The sequence below is a fragment of the Rutidosis leptorrhynchoides genome, chromosome 1 (genome assembly GCF_046630445.1).
Source record: "Rutidosis leptorrhynchoides isolate AG116_Rl617_1_P2 chromosome 1, CSIRO_AGI_Rlap_v1, whole genome shotgun sequence".
NCBI classification, from domain to species: Eukaryota; Viridiplantae; Streptophyta; class Magnoliopsida; order Asterales; family Asteraceae; genus Rutidosis; species Rutidosis leptorrhynchoides.
Window position 1 is genome coordinate 289,581,891 of NC_092333.1, and position 16,845 is coordinate 289,598,735.

At 33.5% G+C, this 16,845-nt stretch overlaps 1 long non-coding RNA gene across 2 annotated transcripts; it reads left to right on the forward strand.

The window, feature by feature from the left end:
* Window positions 1-8,142: 8,142 nt before the first annotated feature.
* Window positions 8,143-9,635, forward strand: LOC139870007 (uncharacterized). Of its 2 annotated transcripts, XR_011766521.1 has the most exons (4): window positions 8,143-8,271; window positions 8,474-8,546; window positions 8,628-9,008; window positions 9,422-9,635. It is a non-coding gene; the product is annotated as an uncharacterized lncRNA (long non-coding RNA). The 2 variants fall into 2 exon arrangements; XR_011766520.1 differs by lacking the exon at window positions 9,422-9,635 and having other exon boundaries at window positions 8,628-9,176.
* Window positions 9,636-16,845: the final 7,210 nt, after the last annotated feature.

The window sequence follows — 16,845 nt, forward strand, 5'->3', positions numbered from 1 at the left end:
TCAAATCCTTGGGTTTGTAACCCTCTAAGTTTTATCTTGAGCTTATTGACCTCGGTTCTGGGACGGTACTTCTCGTTCATCAAGTGCTTGAATGCTGACCACGGTAGTGCGTACGCATCGTCTTGTCCCACTTGCTCTAGATAGGTATTCTACCATGTTAACGCAGAACCTGTGAAGGTATGCGTAGCGTACTTCACTTTGTCCTCTTCAGTACACTTACTTATGGCAAACACCGATTCGACCTTCTCGGTCCACCGTTTCAATCCGATCGGTCCTTCGGTTCCATCAAATTCCAAAGGTTTGCAGGCAGTGAATTCTCTGTAGGTGCATCCTATACGATTTCCTGTACTGCTAGATCCAAGGTTATTGTTGGTATGTAGCACAGCCTGTACTGCGGCTATGTTTGAAGCTAGAAAAGTACGAAATTCCTCTTCATTCATATTCACGGTGTGTCGAGTAGTCGGTGCCATTTCCTTCAAAATAGTCAATTGGAACAAGTTAATGATACAGAATTTTAAGAGTAGTTAATAGTATTTCGTAGCATAATATGAACTCATTTATAAAAGCTTTTTCTTCATATTAGCGTTTTATAAGTTTAAATTCGGGTAGTACCTACCCGTTAAGTTCATACTTAGTAGCTAATATACAATTCAACTACTACAATTCTATATGAAAAACTGATTATAATAATATTTCGCGTTCAAACTTTTACACAATATTTTACAAACTTACAATACCGCTTATTTTACATATAGCATGAAATATAGCACACAATAAATTTGATACAAGATGGTTGTGAAGATAATTCTAGCTAGTACACAAGTCGTTCAGCAAAGGCAATAAAGACACGTAATTCATACGTCCAGAAACAATTCATGCATTCTGGTTTTACTAGGATTACTTCCCATCCTTGGTCTTGTGGAACATAACCGTTATGGCCATTGATAAGACAGCGTGTTGTAACATCGTCAAAGGGACGAGGGTTACGTAATGTCCAACAGTCCCGTAACAATCTAAAAACCTCATTTCTTACCCCAATTACCGACTCCGTCACTTGTCGGAACATTTTGTTTAATAGTTGTAGCCCGATGTTCTTGTTTTCACTTTTGTGAGAAGCGAACATTACTAATCCGTAAGCATAACATGCTTCTTTATGTTGCATGTTAGCTGCTTTTTCTAAATCACGAAGTCCAATATTCGGATATATTGAGTCAAAATAATTTCTTAACCCATTGCGTAAAATAGCATTTGGGTTCCCCGCAATATATGCGTCAAAGTAAACACATCGTAACTTATGGATTTCCCAATGTGATATCCCCCATCTTTCGAACCAAAGCCTTTTATAAACCAAGGCATTCTTGGAACGTTCTTCGAATGTCTTACAAACTGATCTCGCCTTAAATAGTTGTGCCGAAGAATTCTGACCGACTCTAGACAAGATTTCATCAATCATGTCTCCGGGTAGGTCTCTTAAAATATTGGGTTGTCTATCCATTTTGTGTTTTTATACTGTAAAATAGACAAGAGTTAGATTCATAAAAAAAATACTTATTGATACAAGCAATTTTTACATATATCATAAAGCATAAGCACACTATATTACATATATTACACCACACGAATACAACTATCTTATTCCGACTCGCTTGTTTCTTCTTCTTCGGTTTTGGTTCGTTTTGCCAAGTTTCTAGGGATATATGATGTTCCCCTAATACGAGCCGTCGTTTTCCACATTGGTTTAGAAAAACCTGGTGGTTTAGAGGTTCCCGGGTCATTGTTACAACTTAAGGACTTCGGGGGTTGACGATACATATAAAGTTCATCGGGGTTGGAATTAGATTTCTCTATTTTTATGCCCTTTCCCTTATTATTTTCTTTTGCCTTTTTAAATTCAGTTGGGGTAATTTCTATAACATCATCGGAATTCTCGTCGGAATCCGATTCATCGGAGAATTGGTAATCCTCCCAATATTTTGCTTCCTTGGCGGAAACACCATTGACCATAATTAACCTTGGTCGGTTGGTTGAGGATTTTCTTTTACTTAACCGTTTTATTATTTCCCCCACCGGTTCTATTTCTTCATCCGTTTCCGATTCTTCTTTACATTCCGATTCTTCTTCCGTTTCTGACTCTTCTTCCGGTTCCTCTTCGGGAACTTGTGAATCAGTCCACGAATCATTCCAATTTACATTTGACTCTTCATTATAATTAGGTGAGTCAATGAGACTTGTTCTAGAGGTAGACATCTATCACATAATATCAAACGCGTTAAGAGATTAATATATCACATAATATTCACATGTTAAAAATATATAGTTTTCAACAAAATTTGATAAGCAATCATTTTTCAAATAAACACGGTCGAAGTCCAGACTCACTTATGCATCCTAACAAACTCGATAAGACACACTAATGCAAAATTCTGGTTCTCTAAGACCAACGCTCTGATACCAACTGAAATGTCCCGTTCTTATTAATTAAAAACGTTCCATATTAATTGATTTCGTTGCGAGGTTTTGACCTCTATATGAGACATTTTTCAAAGACTGCATTCATTTTTAAAACAAACCATAACCTTTATTTCATAAATAAAGGTTTAAAAAGCTTTACGTAGATTATCAAATAATGATAATCTAAAATATCCTGTTTACACACGACCATTACATAATGGTTTACAATACAAATATGTTACATCGAAATCAATTTCTTGAATGCAGTTTTTACACAATATCATACAAACATGGACTCCAAATCTTGTCCTTATTTTAGTATGCAATAGCGGAAGCTCTTAGTATTCACCTGAGAATAAACATGCTTTAAACGTCAACAAAAATGTTGGTGAGTTATATGTTTAACCTATATATATCAAATCGTAACAATAGACCACAAGATTTCATATTTCAATACACATCCCATACATAGAGATAAAAATCATTCATATGGTGAACACCTGGTAACCGACATTAACAAGATGCATATATAAGAATATCCCCATCATTCCGGGACACCCTTCGGATATGATATAAATTTCAAAGTACTAAAGCATCCGGTACTTTGGATGGGGCTTGTTGGGCCCAATAGATCTATATTTAGGATTCGCGTCAATTATGGTGTCTGTTCCCTAATTCATAGATTACCAGACTTAATAAAAAGGGGCATATTCGATTTCGATAATTCAACCATAGAATGTAGTTTCACGTACTTGTGTCTATTTTGTAAATCATTTATAAAACCTGCATGTATTCTCATCCCAAAAATATTAGATTTTAAAAGTGGGACTATAACTCACTTTCACAGATTTTTACTTCGTTGGGAAGTAAGACTTGGCCACTGTTGATTCACGAACCTATAACAATATATACATATATATCAAAGTATGTTCAAAATATATTTACAACACTTTTAATATATTTTGATGTTTTAAGTTTATTAAGTCAGCTGTCCTCGTTAGTAACCTACAACTAGTTGTCCACAGTTAGATGTACAGAAATAAATCGATAAATATTATCTTGAATCAATCCACGACCCAGTGTATACGTATCTCAGTATTGATCACAACTCAAACTATATATATTTTGGAATCAACCTCAACCCTGTATAGCTAACTCCAACATTCACATATAGAGCGTCTATGGTTGTTCCGAAATATATATAGATGTGTCGACATGATAGGTCGAAACATTGTATACGTGTCTATGGTATCTCAAGATTACATAATATACAATACAAGTTGATTAAGTTATGGTTGGAATAGATTTGTTACTAATTTTCACGTAGCTAAAATGAGAAAAATTATCCAATCTTGTTTTACCCATAACTTCTTCATTTTAAATCCGTTTTGAGTGAATCAAATTGCTATGGTTTCATATTGAACTCTATTTTATGAATCTAAACAGAAAAAATATAGGTTTCTAGTCGGAAAAATAAGTTACAAGTCATTTTTGTAAAGGTAGTCATTTCAGTCGAAAGAACGACGTCTAGATGAGCATTTTAGAAAACATACTTCCACTTTGAGTTTAACCATAATTTTTGGATATAGTTTCATGTTCATAATAAAAATCATTTTCTCAGAATAACAACTTTTAAATCAAAGTTTATCATAGTTTTTAATTAACTAACCCAAAACAGCCCGCGGTGTTACTACGACGGCGTAAATCCGGTTTTACGGTGTTTTTCGTGTTTCCAGGTTTTAAATCATTAAGTTAGCATATCATATAGATATAGAACATGTGTTTAGTTGATTTTAAAAGTCAAGTTAGAAGGATTAACTTTTATTTGCGAACAAGTTTAGAATTAACTAAACTATGTTCTAGTGATTACAAGTTTAAACATTCGAATAAGATAGCTTTATATGTATGAATCGAATGATGTTATGAACATCATTACTACCTTAAATTCCTTGGATAAACCTACTGGAAAAGAGAAAAATGGATCTAGCTTCAACGGATCCTTGGATGGCTCGAAGTTCTTGAAGCAGAATCATGACACGAAAACAAGTTCAAGTAAGATCATCACTTGAAATAAGATTGTTATAGTTATAGAAATTGAACCAAAGTTTGAATATGATTATTACCTTGTATTAGAATGATAACCTACTGTAAGAAACAAATATTTCTTGAGGTTGGATGATCATCTTACAAGATTGGAAGTGAGCTAGCAAACTTGAAAGTATTCTTGATTTTATGTAACTAGAACTTGTAGAATTTATGAAGAACACTTAGAACTTGAAGATAGAACTTGAGAGAGATCAATTAGATGAAGAAAATTGAAGAATTAAAGTGTTTGTAGGTGTTTTTGGTCGTTGGGGTATGGATTAGATATAAAGGATATGTAATTTTGTTTTCATGTAAATAAGTCATGAATGATTACTCATATTTTTATAATTTTATGAGATATTTCATGCTAGTTGCCAAATGATGGTTCCCACATGTGTTAGGTGACTCACATGGGCTGCTAAGAGCTGATCATTGGAGTGTATATACCAATAGTACATACATCTAAAAGCTGTGTATTGTACGAGTACGAATACGGGTGCATACGAGTAGAATTGTTGATGAAACCGAACGAGGATGTAATTGTAAGCATTTTTGTTAAGTAGAAGTATTTTGATAAGTGTATTGAATTCTTTCAAAAGTGTATAAATACATATTAAAACACTACATATATATACATTTTAACTGAGTCGTTAAGTCATCGTTAGTCGTTACATGTAAGTGTTGTTTTGAAACCTTTAGGTTAACGATCTTGTTAAATGTTGTTAACCCAATGTTTATAATATCAAATGAGATTTTAAATTATTATATTATCATGATATTATCATGTATGAATATCTCTTAATATGATATATATACATTAAATGTCTTTACAACGATAATCGTTACATATATGTCTCGTTTAAAAATCATTAAGTTAGTAGTCTTGTTTTTACATATGTAGTTCATTGTTAATATACTTAATGATATGTTTACTTATCATAGTATCATGTTAACTATATATATATCCATATATATATATCATCATATAGTTTTTACAAGTTTTAACGTTCGTGAATCACCGATCAACTTGGGTGGTCAATTGTCTATATGAAACATATTTCAATTAATCAAGTCTTAACAAGTTTGATTGCTTAACATGTTGGAAACATTTAATCATGTAAATATCAATCTTAATTAATATATATAAACATGAAAAAGTTCGGGTCACTACATACGAGTTGTCTAGGTTTAGTTTACTTCTGTAACATTTATGCTTAATTTTTTTTTTGGTAATGTGTAACTTTTATCTTTGGCCGTTTATCAATCGGAGCTCCGATAATTTTTCTAAAAATCGCTGAAGTGGCCGTTTAGTCATGTTTGACCGAAAATCATTTTTGTATAAGTTATTGTATTTTTGCATGCGACCTTGTTTTTTACTTTAACCTTGGACTTTTGACTTTGAACTTTGACTTTTCCCATTAACTTTTCAGTTATTTTTTTTTTGTGTTGACTTTCTCTAAAAATTAAAATACTATTTTATGATTATGAAACCATTTGTGTTACGTTGTTTCACACGTCACCTTTTACTAGAATTTTAACTGAGCATGAGTAATATAACATGTTACTATACTACTGTTGAGTCAGACTCGAGCATTAGGATTGTGGTACACTATGACTTGGCCTAAATTGTTAGACAAATATTGACCGACATATAAATTTATATAATTAATATAGGTTCGTGAATCCGAGGCCAACCTTGCACTTGTTCAACGACGTTATGTGTATTTTTACTACGAAATACAGTATGGTGAGTTTTATTTGCCTTTTTACCCTTTATATTTTTGGGCTGAGAAAACATGCGCAATTTTTATAAATGTTTTACGAAATAGACACAAGTAATCGAAACTACATTATATGGTTGAATTATCGAAATCGAATATGCCCCTTTTTATTAAGTCTGGTAATCTAAGAATTAGGGAACAGACACCCTAATTGACGCGAATCCTAAAGATAGATCTATTGGGCCTAACAAACCCCATCTAAAGTACCGGATGCTTTAGTACTTCAAAATTTATATCATGTCCGAAGGAGGATCCCGGAATGATAGGGGATATTCTTATATGTATCTAGTTAATGTCGGTTACCAGGTGTTCACCATATGAATGATTATTTTTGTCTCTATGCATGGGACGTGTATTTATGAGAACTGAAAATGAAATTCTTGTGGTCTATTAAAATGATGGAAATAAATGATTATGATAAACTAATGAACTCACCAACATTTTGGTTGACACTTTAAAGCATGTTTATTCTCAGGTGTTAAAGAAATCTTCCGCTGTGCATTTGCTCATTTTAAAAATATTACTTGGAGTCTTTCATAGCATATTTCGAAGAACGTTGCATTCGAGTCATTGAGTTCATCAAAGATTATTATTAAATCGATTTATAGTTGGATAGTGGATATTATGAAATGGTATGCATGCCTGTCAATTTTCGATGTAAAGAAAGTTTGTCTTTTAAAAACGAATGCAATATTTGTAAAATGTATCATATAGAGGTCAAATACCTCGCAATGTAATCAACTATTGTGAATCGTTTATAATGTATATGAACGGGTCCTTTCAAATTGTACCTGCAACATTGGCGTGTACTCATGATTGACCAATCCGTTAGATTTTTTACAGCGGTTTGAAGGCATAGTAAGTACATACAATTGGGATTAGCCAATTGCTCAATATAAGTTTTAGACTTTTTAAGATAGCTTATATTTAATTTTATCAATATCTACATTTAAGTTCTACCTATTTTAATAATTAATCATGTTGTAGTTTCTTGAAAATGCGGGATTTAGACTAGGGGTGACCGGGTGAATATAATTATATAATACTGAGTTGTAATCACTTGAATTCATTAATTTGCTTGAAATTCAAGGGATCAATGAAGGCGTGACATGTAACGCGAAAATCACATGTAATTAAAAAAATTAAAAAAATATATTTTTTTGAATTTTTTTTTTACAATCACATGTGGTTCTGCAAGTCAATCACATGTGATTGTAAACCGAAGCACATGTGATTGTGCAGGTCAAATTCAATCACATGTGATTGTACAATTCAAACACATGTGATTGTGCATGTAAATCACATGTGATTTTAAAAAAAATTTGAAAAAAATGTTTCGAAAAAAAATTCGGGAATTTTTTTTTAAATTTAAATAAAAAAATTTTCTGAAAAAATAAATTTTGAATTTTTTTTACTTACATGTGATTTTCACGTTACATGTCTCGCTCTCATTAGTCCCTTGGATCTCAACTTAATTTATGGATTCAAATGAATCTATTCTATTCTTATATTTGGCTAAGAAGATAATGTCATAAACAAGCTTTAACCAAGCTTAAAAAAATTAAAAAAGAAAAACAAAAAAAATCTAGGCAATGTGATGATGTCCTTAAGAATATATTAATTACATTTAAACAAAATTAAGAAATCTTGAAGAAAAACGTTTTTAAAAAATTAATAATTAAATAAGATAAAATATAAAATATAAAGAAAATATTAGAATCAAATCAGATTATATGGTTTGCAGCTTTTTTAGTTAAGTGCACGCCATCAATATGTATATGAAGGGTTACTGTTGTCTTGGGACTATAATAATACAGACTACAGAGAAAGAGTATTTCAAATTCAAGTTCATCCTTTTATATTCTTCATTTCATATTTCATATTCATAAATTTCTACATCCAAAATCATGATAACTACCGTTAATTCCGCTGATTCTTCCTAATAGTTTTCCAGGTCTCCTCTCTTCGTCTTTTAAATTAAGATTGTGAATTTCGTTTATATAATCTTTAATATTTTTTTACAAATAAATAAAGAAAATTTTCTAGCCATGGATTCATTTGATTTTATTGATTTATTTGAATTATAGTCTTTGTTCTACATTCATTTAATGAGGTTAACTGTATATCATCATTGACAAACTTTGCTTTCACATTAGTGCGGGGTATGTAACTTGCAGATTAGTAGAAAAGCGTGTTGGATAGTCTCCACAGATTAAGCTGCACACTAAGGTATTATCTTTGCATCTGTTAGTAGCAACATTTACTGCTCTTCATATATGATTTTTAACGTAATTATTTGATGCACGCCAGGTGTTCGATGAAATGATGGAGAGAAATTTGGTGATCAGCATGTATAAGGTATCCATGTTTTAATGTAGTATGAAAACTTATCTGTTAATAAGTTGTAGATAATTTCTTATATTGTCCTAAAGCGAACTGCTGGTCATGGGGTATTATGAATAGAAGAGTTAATTAAAAATCATATGCGTAAAGTTATGTGTAGTCAGGTACTGCTAATGTCAAATGTTAATCTTATTAACCATGAAATGAATATCTTTTTTAAGAATTACATGTTGAAGTGTGATTCCACTCATGTCTTATTGAAAGGAGCCATCAAGGTTGTTGGCAAAACAACTTTAGATGTCAATGGGAATCAAATTCGGGGTAAAAGTTACGGAGTACTAGCTAAAGGTAATGAAATGGTCTTTTGTTTTGTTGATTGGTATATGAAATGTATGAATGAATTTCAATTTAGTTTGTTTCTGAACATAATAAGTTTTGCGCAAATAGAACCAATTACATAGACATATGATTAAAAGCTATAGATGTTTGTTTATAAAGTTTTATCACTATCAATTACATAGGCATATGATTAAAAGCTATAGATGTTTGTTTATGATGCCGCAATCTTCTTTAAATGGTTATTGAATATATAATGTTAGAAAGGTAGCATCATGTCTCTGACTTTGAGCCGATGACATTGAGAAGTTGTATGGGTATGAACAAATTTTTTCTTGCTACTTCTTTCTAATGTTTGCAGTGACTTTTCAAGTATATATGTTTGTGATGTTGGTCCATTACTAATGCCTAAAACTTATGTGCAGGTGGTAGATAATAAATTGGTGATGTCTCGATTTAGCATGGTTCCAAAATGCATTGACATCTTTAACATGAGAAATATAAGATTTTATGTTCTTTAAAATTGAGTTTTGCTACCTGTGTTATGTATTAAGAATTCTTGTGCCGTATATAGAAAAAATATATCCCGTATTATATCGCACTTATGACAAATTATCTTAAAGTTACCCCTCTCTTTAATTACAAAGAACGTACAGTTACAAAAGAATTGTGAACAAGGTTATGAGACTTGATAGTGTTCATGGCAACTAAGTTAGTTTGTACTTTATATTATGTTATTGAGTTAGTTTTAAAATTTGAATGATAGTTTATGTTTTTCTACAATTATTTTTTAGTTAGTCTTTTCTCAAATTCGCATTAACAAACCCGTGTATTCACAGGTCCTTCAACTAGTATTTCTCATATAATACTGGACTCACCTTCGTATATTTAATGTGATGTTCAATATATATGAGTTTGTATTTAAATTTATGTGTAAAGAGTTATTTTAGTAACACGACTAAAAGATCTATTTAATTTGTGGCATGCTGATAAACTATGCGCTGTTAATTTAAAACAATTTAGAACATACTCAAAATAAAGTAAACAACTTTTTATTATAAACAATTGATATTTTATATTCATATTCATATATTTATCATAGTTATTGATAAGAACCATTTTTTTACTGCGATTTGGATCACCCGAGGGGGACTAAACCACCTGTTGCGATTATCTCCCGTTTCGACTATGTCGATGCAACGATAATAACCTCGTCCTCATCGCTGCCTGGGAGGAAACCTTGAAACCGTTCCAAGGGCACGGCCAAGTAAAACCCTCTCTCTTTTACCCCCCAAACGATATGGGAAATGTGCCATGGGTGAATACTACTTCATGGCAGGGATGAAATTATGTTTTTAATATGTAGCCAACAGCGGTCGAACTCCTGACCTCCCCTAAAAGAGGCAGACCACCAACCGCTGGACCACATCACAACTTCTAACCATTTATGTTTTTATACTTTGTTATTTTCCTACATATGTATGTATTGAAAGATTAATTAAGATGCTCGTCTATTCACTCAACTTTTATAACAACGAGTTAAAAGTCAATGACGGAGGGTTCACATTGGAATACCACTCACCCGATCATATTCATGACACGTGTCTGGAGAAAACCGCATTGAAAAAACCCGCTTAAAGATCGAACTCTTATCCTTTCACATTTATCGAATACCCGAATTGCCAGGATACAACTAAGGCAATAAACAAGTGGTGTCTATTCTCTCAAATTGTATCTATCTTTCAAACACGCTTTAACAACTAACTAAATTGAGAAAATCATATCTGAATTGATCTTTAAAATAAACTCGCAAATTTTGCGGGTCTTAAACTAGTATACAATTACAACAATATTTTGGTCTAAAATATAATGGTTTGGTAAGTACGAGTATTAGGGTTGGAATGTTTTCACATGAATACAAGAGGTGAAAGTTGCAACTTTAATAAGATCATAATTCCTACGTAATGGCATAATGGCAATTTATGAAACCTTAATCGCAAAAAAGTCCCTATAAAGAAAACCTTTGCTTTTAAATAGGAGAAATTGGTTAAAATGCTCTAAATCACTAAACGAAAAAAAACCGTCACTTTTGGTCATAAAAGCACCGCTTCAGATCTTTTGTTGCGCTTTTTTACGCGCCACCTAATTTTCGGCACTTTGCCGCTTTTGATATTTGCGGTGCTTTTTTGCGCACTTTTTGTGGGGCCCCCAATCTGTTTATAAAAGATAAAAGAAATTAAATTACCATTTAGTGGCCTAAATTTGTGGCGACAAACACCGCAATTAATTTGAAATAAATAATTATTAATTAAAAATCTTACTTATATATAATTTGTCGATGATGATGACATCACTTGAGTTATCATGGCATTTTGTTGAGACACTTCAAAACTTTTGGATGATGTCATCGTATACTGAAAAGAATTATTTTTAAATCTAAATAATATATTTATTTTGAAAACTTGAATATTAAAGTCAGTCTTTTCCTTGGAACTCAAAGAAGCCTTGCACGCCATCAATATGTATGGGTTATCTGTTGTCTTGAGACTGTTGTCATACAGATTATTTCAGATTTATCCTTTTTATATCCTTCATTTCATATTTTATATTTCTACATCTAAAATTATCATCACTGTCCCTTTAATTCCGCCAATACTTCCAATAGTTTTCCAGGTTTCCTCTCTTCATATTTAAAATTAGATTATGAATTTCGTTTATATTTCTTTTATTTTTATAGCATTTGATTTTCCTATCACAATCATCTTGAAATCGAAAATGATAGGCTGAATCTTAAAGGAGAATTGCTTTGTGGTGTTTGATAAGCTTTTAACAATGAAGGCTGCTAAGTGTACGACAGGGACAAAACATGGAGAAAAGCTTATGTGCTTTGCAACGATTCGCGGTATTTAAAATGAGATACGTTCGTTTTTATGTACTATCTTTACATCTGTTAGTCGCAACATTTATTGTCGTTAATATACGATTAGTGTATTTATTTGACGCACACTACGTGTTTGATGAAATGGTGGAGAGAAATTTGGCAATAGGCATGTGTAAGGTATCCACATTTTTTTACACCTAACTTAGTATGAGCAGTCTAGGATGGAAATTCAATGGGGTTCCAAAAAAAATTTCAAATAAAATTATATTTGAAGAGTATTTTAGTGGTTATTTACCTTTAAAAAACCTTAAATTTTTTAAAAATATGGGGTCTTATACTTAAATTTAGTGGTGTCTGTACAATTTGAAGACTACGTAGTGTAAAATTTTTCCAAAGTAGTGTGGTCCTTTAACCCCACACCCATTAACATAGAATCGCCTCTGAGTATGAGTACTTATCTGTTAATGAGTTTGTAGATCATTTCTTATTTTGTCCATGAAACAGAGCAAATTGCTGGTCACGGTGTATTGTGAATAGAAGAGTTAAAATTATATAATCATATGCTTAAAGTTGTTGGTGGTCAGGTACTTCTAATGTTAAATCTTAATCTTATTTTAATCTTAATAACATTGAAATGGATGTCTTTTAAGGCTTACATGTTAAAGTATGATTCCACTCATTTCAGAACCATCAATTTTGTTGGCTAGACTACTTTGGAAGTCAATGGAATCAAATTTGGAGTAAAAGTTGCTAGCCAAAGGTAATGAAATGGTCTTTTGTTGATTGATATATGAAATGTATAAATGAATTTCTCTTTAGTTCAAAGAGACCCAGCGACAATTTCATAGGGTGTTTTGTAGATGACTAGGTTGTTGATTCTTCTAGAGTTACTGCTAAAGATATTTGTACACCGAGGCTGATCATACTTAGCCTTAATGTGTTGAGTGGTGAAGAAAGTTGGGAGCTTAGTTGCGTCTGCCAATGATCCAATGTTTATTGTTTTGCTCGGTGGTGGGTTAACTCAAGGAGACATTTTATTACCCATTTACTTGCTAGGATGATGAGAAAGGTAAATGAGTTGATATATAAAGAAAAGTTGAGTGTAAGAGCCTTCAACAGGTTTTGGTTTTTTTGCTCACCAACTGTGTTCATGTTATTAGTGTGATTTTTTATACAACTATATGTCACTTGAATTAAGATAAAGCAATCATTCTGATTACGTTTAAGGTATAAGTTGTCTATGTTATAAGTTTTTCTCTTCGATTGTGACAATTCAATTCATCTATCACTTGGATTGCATTTAATGATTTTTGTATGGTCTTTGTTGTTGACCGAAAAGTACACTGGCTCATCTACATCTTCATTCTTCATTGAACATCATAGCATGGCTATTTGTAGTTATGTCCATGAATTTTCTATAGCAACTAGCCATATGGCCCCTTTGTAAAAACAAGTTGCAATTTCATTTAGCTTCATTAATTTTGAACATGGCAATCAAGACCCATTTAGGTATAAATGCAAATTTAATTTCAACAAATGTTATACATGTTAATTGTGCAATTATCTATGTCATATATGTTGATGAGTAATTTGGACTGGATTATTGACATGAAACTGATGGTGCCTCCACATGTTACACAAGAATAGGTCATGGGTAATGTCAACCAATTTTTGGGTGCATGGATACTTAATTTGAAAAAATAAGGATCAAAAGGTTTATGGAATATAGGGGTGGTATGTACTGATCGTAATTAAATGAAGTATTCACTTTCATAAATGTATCTTGCTCAAATGTGTCTATAAGAGTGGATTTGATATAGGCATAAGTAAGCTACCATCAAAATGTAATAATAGAACTCAATCATATAACATACATTAAAACTTATACTATCTATGTTAATTAGACTTGCATTAGTGTAAGACCCGATTATTTATTGTACATGGAGTATATATGATGTACATAAGGTGTGTGAACTGTGGTGCAAAAGAAAAGCTTAGAAACTGATCAGACCTGTGTGCGCGTCGCGCACGGTCAAGTGTGCGGGCCGCGCACTTGACCTGGTGACAGATTTCTATTTTTTTTTCTAATTTGAGTTAAATGAAGGGTATTTTGGTCTTTTCACTTGAGGCCGGATGTGTGGCTATATTATCAGTTTGGGATCCAATTTTGGATCATATTTCAAGTCCACAAACTCTCTCATTTCATTCCTAGAGAGAGAGAGATTTCTAGTGAGAGATTTGGTGATTTGGGGAAGAAGGGGCTTGAATCGATCAAAAGCTCGAGTGTTAAAGTTGTTCATTTCGCTCCTAGCTACCTTTTGGTAGTATTGGTAAGTTCAAACTCCGAATTTCAATTGTTAGATTTGATATTCAAGTTAGGGTTTGAGTTTGATTTAATTGTAAAGCCTCTAGTTGATAAATGGGTAAATAAGTTAGTAAATGGTGTTGATGACCATTGTTGGTGGGTTTTGGGTTTGATTAGTTGATAATCATGTTCGGGTGTTAAAATCACTAGTTAACTTAGGTTATAAGTGATTAGAGGTGTAAACTTGCAAATTGGTGTTTTGACTTGAGATTAGGTCAAAATTGGGTTTTGTGTCAAATGATGCAAGTAATGTATTTTGATGATGATACTTTGAATAAAATGTGGTGTTAGAACATAATCACTAGTTGATTGCGATTATGGGTGTTTTGGGCGAGATTTGACTTAGTCAAATTGGAAGTAAGTGCTAATGGGTCGAAATGGCACTAAGTGTTAAATTGGGTTGGTTTGTAAATCCACCATAATTGTATTGTTGTTGTGTGATTTATGGAATAGGTACTTTCCGTTGACGATTGCGGATTTTGGTATTGCATTGTTCAAGGCACCAAGGTGAGTGAAATAATTATATATGTGCGTATATAGTGTATTTGCTTGCGGGCTTGTGGTTAGTGTTATCCGGGCGTGTGGATTCACTATAGTGTTATCCGGGCGTGAGGATTCACTACTCTTTTGTACGATGGGGACCACATGTGCGTGAAGGGTGGTTCGGTAAGTGCGGACGTTCACCTAGGGGGTTAGTGCATACTAACGGTCATTGTGCGAGTATCAACGGTTATTGTGCGAGTACCGTTCCCTTGTGTGTGTTATGGTTAACAATGGTCAATGTGTTGTAGCGTAAGCATATTATATTGTTTGAGTTATATATATGCTATTGTTGTGCTAGCATGGGGTATGGGAGTCTATTAGCCTTGTACTTATGATGATAAGCTAAATGTGTTGCTAGCACGTTTGCGGTATGTGTGTAAGTGATTGCATGTAGGTATATTATATATGTGTGTATGTAATTATTGCATTCACTAAGCTTTGCTTACCCTCTCGTTGTTTATCTTTTTATAGGCTCTGGCGTTGTTAAAGGCCAGGGCATTTGGTTGGACTAGAGATCCCGTTTGGTTGTTAGGGGACGCTTTTGGGATGCAAGTACTTTTGGATTTTGACCGAGATTTGGGTAGTTTAACCCCCAAACACCATGCTCATAGTGTCGTTTGGAAATTAAACTCTTATGGTCGAACTTTTATTCTTTTGAACGAAACTCGTAAAACGGCCGATGTGGGCTCCGTTTTGTAAAACTTATATTATGATTGAAATGTGATATTTTTACTTATATGAACATATTGTGAAAAGCATTTCGTCTAAATATATCGGGAAGTCGAAGATTTTTTCACGTGAAATGGAAAAAGTGGACAGCGGGCTGCCAGGCCTTGTGCGCGCCGCGCACAGGTGGGTGTGCGCGCCGCGCACCCCTCCTGGTCAGCCCTGCTTTAAATTTTTTTTTTTATGCTGCAATTTTGGAAGGATAACGGGTTGGGTTGTTACAAGTGGTATCAGAGCATGGTCTAAGGGATTTAGGCGACTTGAGATAGGTGCCTAGACTTAGACTTATTTGTGTACGCGCTTTATACGGGACTTGTAGGAGACGGGTCGGACCGGGAGTTGATTAGTGCTTAGGTTTATGTGAATTAACCTTGCACTAATTGTTTTGTGTTGTTTTAGCTATCATCAAGCGAGATAGGCGCTGTACTAGCAAGTTAATGCGACGTGCTCGCGTAACAATGATTAGTTATCATTGTTACGGGTTTAAATCATGTCAAACAAGCGATGTACGATGATTGTTGAGCAAGATGAGGTAGTGTGGTGTAGATGTATATATATATGTATGTCGTTCCCTTTCATTTCGTTGTTTAATCTATATGCATTCTTTAGAATGAAGATGGAAGATGGAACCGGAACGGATGCGCCTATTCATGAGGGGAAGGATGAGTTAACATTAAGGATTGAGGCGGAGTTCGAACGCTATATCTTGGTTTTCGCCGACAAGGTTAAGCAAGTTCTCCAAGAGTCATTCGAGGGAATAGTGACCAAGATGGTCCGAGACCAAGTGCCTAAGGTCGTGAAGGAAGAGTTAGAAAAGAGGTTTTCTAAACCTCAAGGTGACGGTGACGAAGGAGCAACTATGGGGATTGAATCTTGTGCTCCAAAATTTGCTGATCACTCTTGGGGTAAGAGAAAGTTCGAATCAAGAGGTGCTCCTAGTAAAAGGGCGAGAAGTACGCCCGAAGGTGTTGAAAAAGTAAAGAAGAGGAGTAAGGGAGGTTATGGGCCTACGTGCTTTAGGTGTGGAGGACGAGGTCATTTAGCATGGGATTGTACGAGTGTACCTTTAAGCACGATTAAGTGCTTTATTTGCCAAAAGAAGGGACACCGAAAGTCAGAGTGTTCCGAATCGTTTGTCGATCAGGTTAGGAGGTTAGAGCGTGACTACCTGATGATCAGTGAAGCGCAAGGGTACAAAAATGATTCGTCTTTGGTATAAATATGCCTTATTATTGTGTGTCGATGGATTCGTGTATGTATTAGAGACTTAGATTTGTTTCAAGATCTAATTAGTCTCAAGTGAACGTATTTTTTGAAGGTACTCATAAGTATGC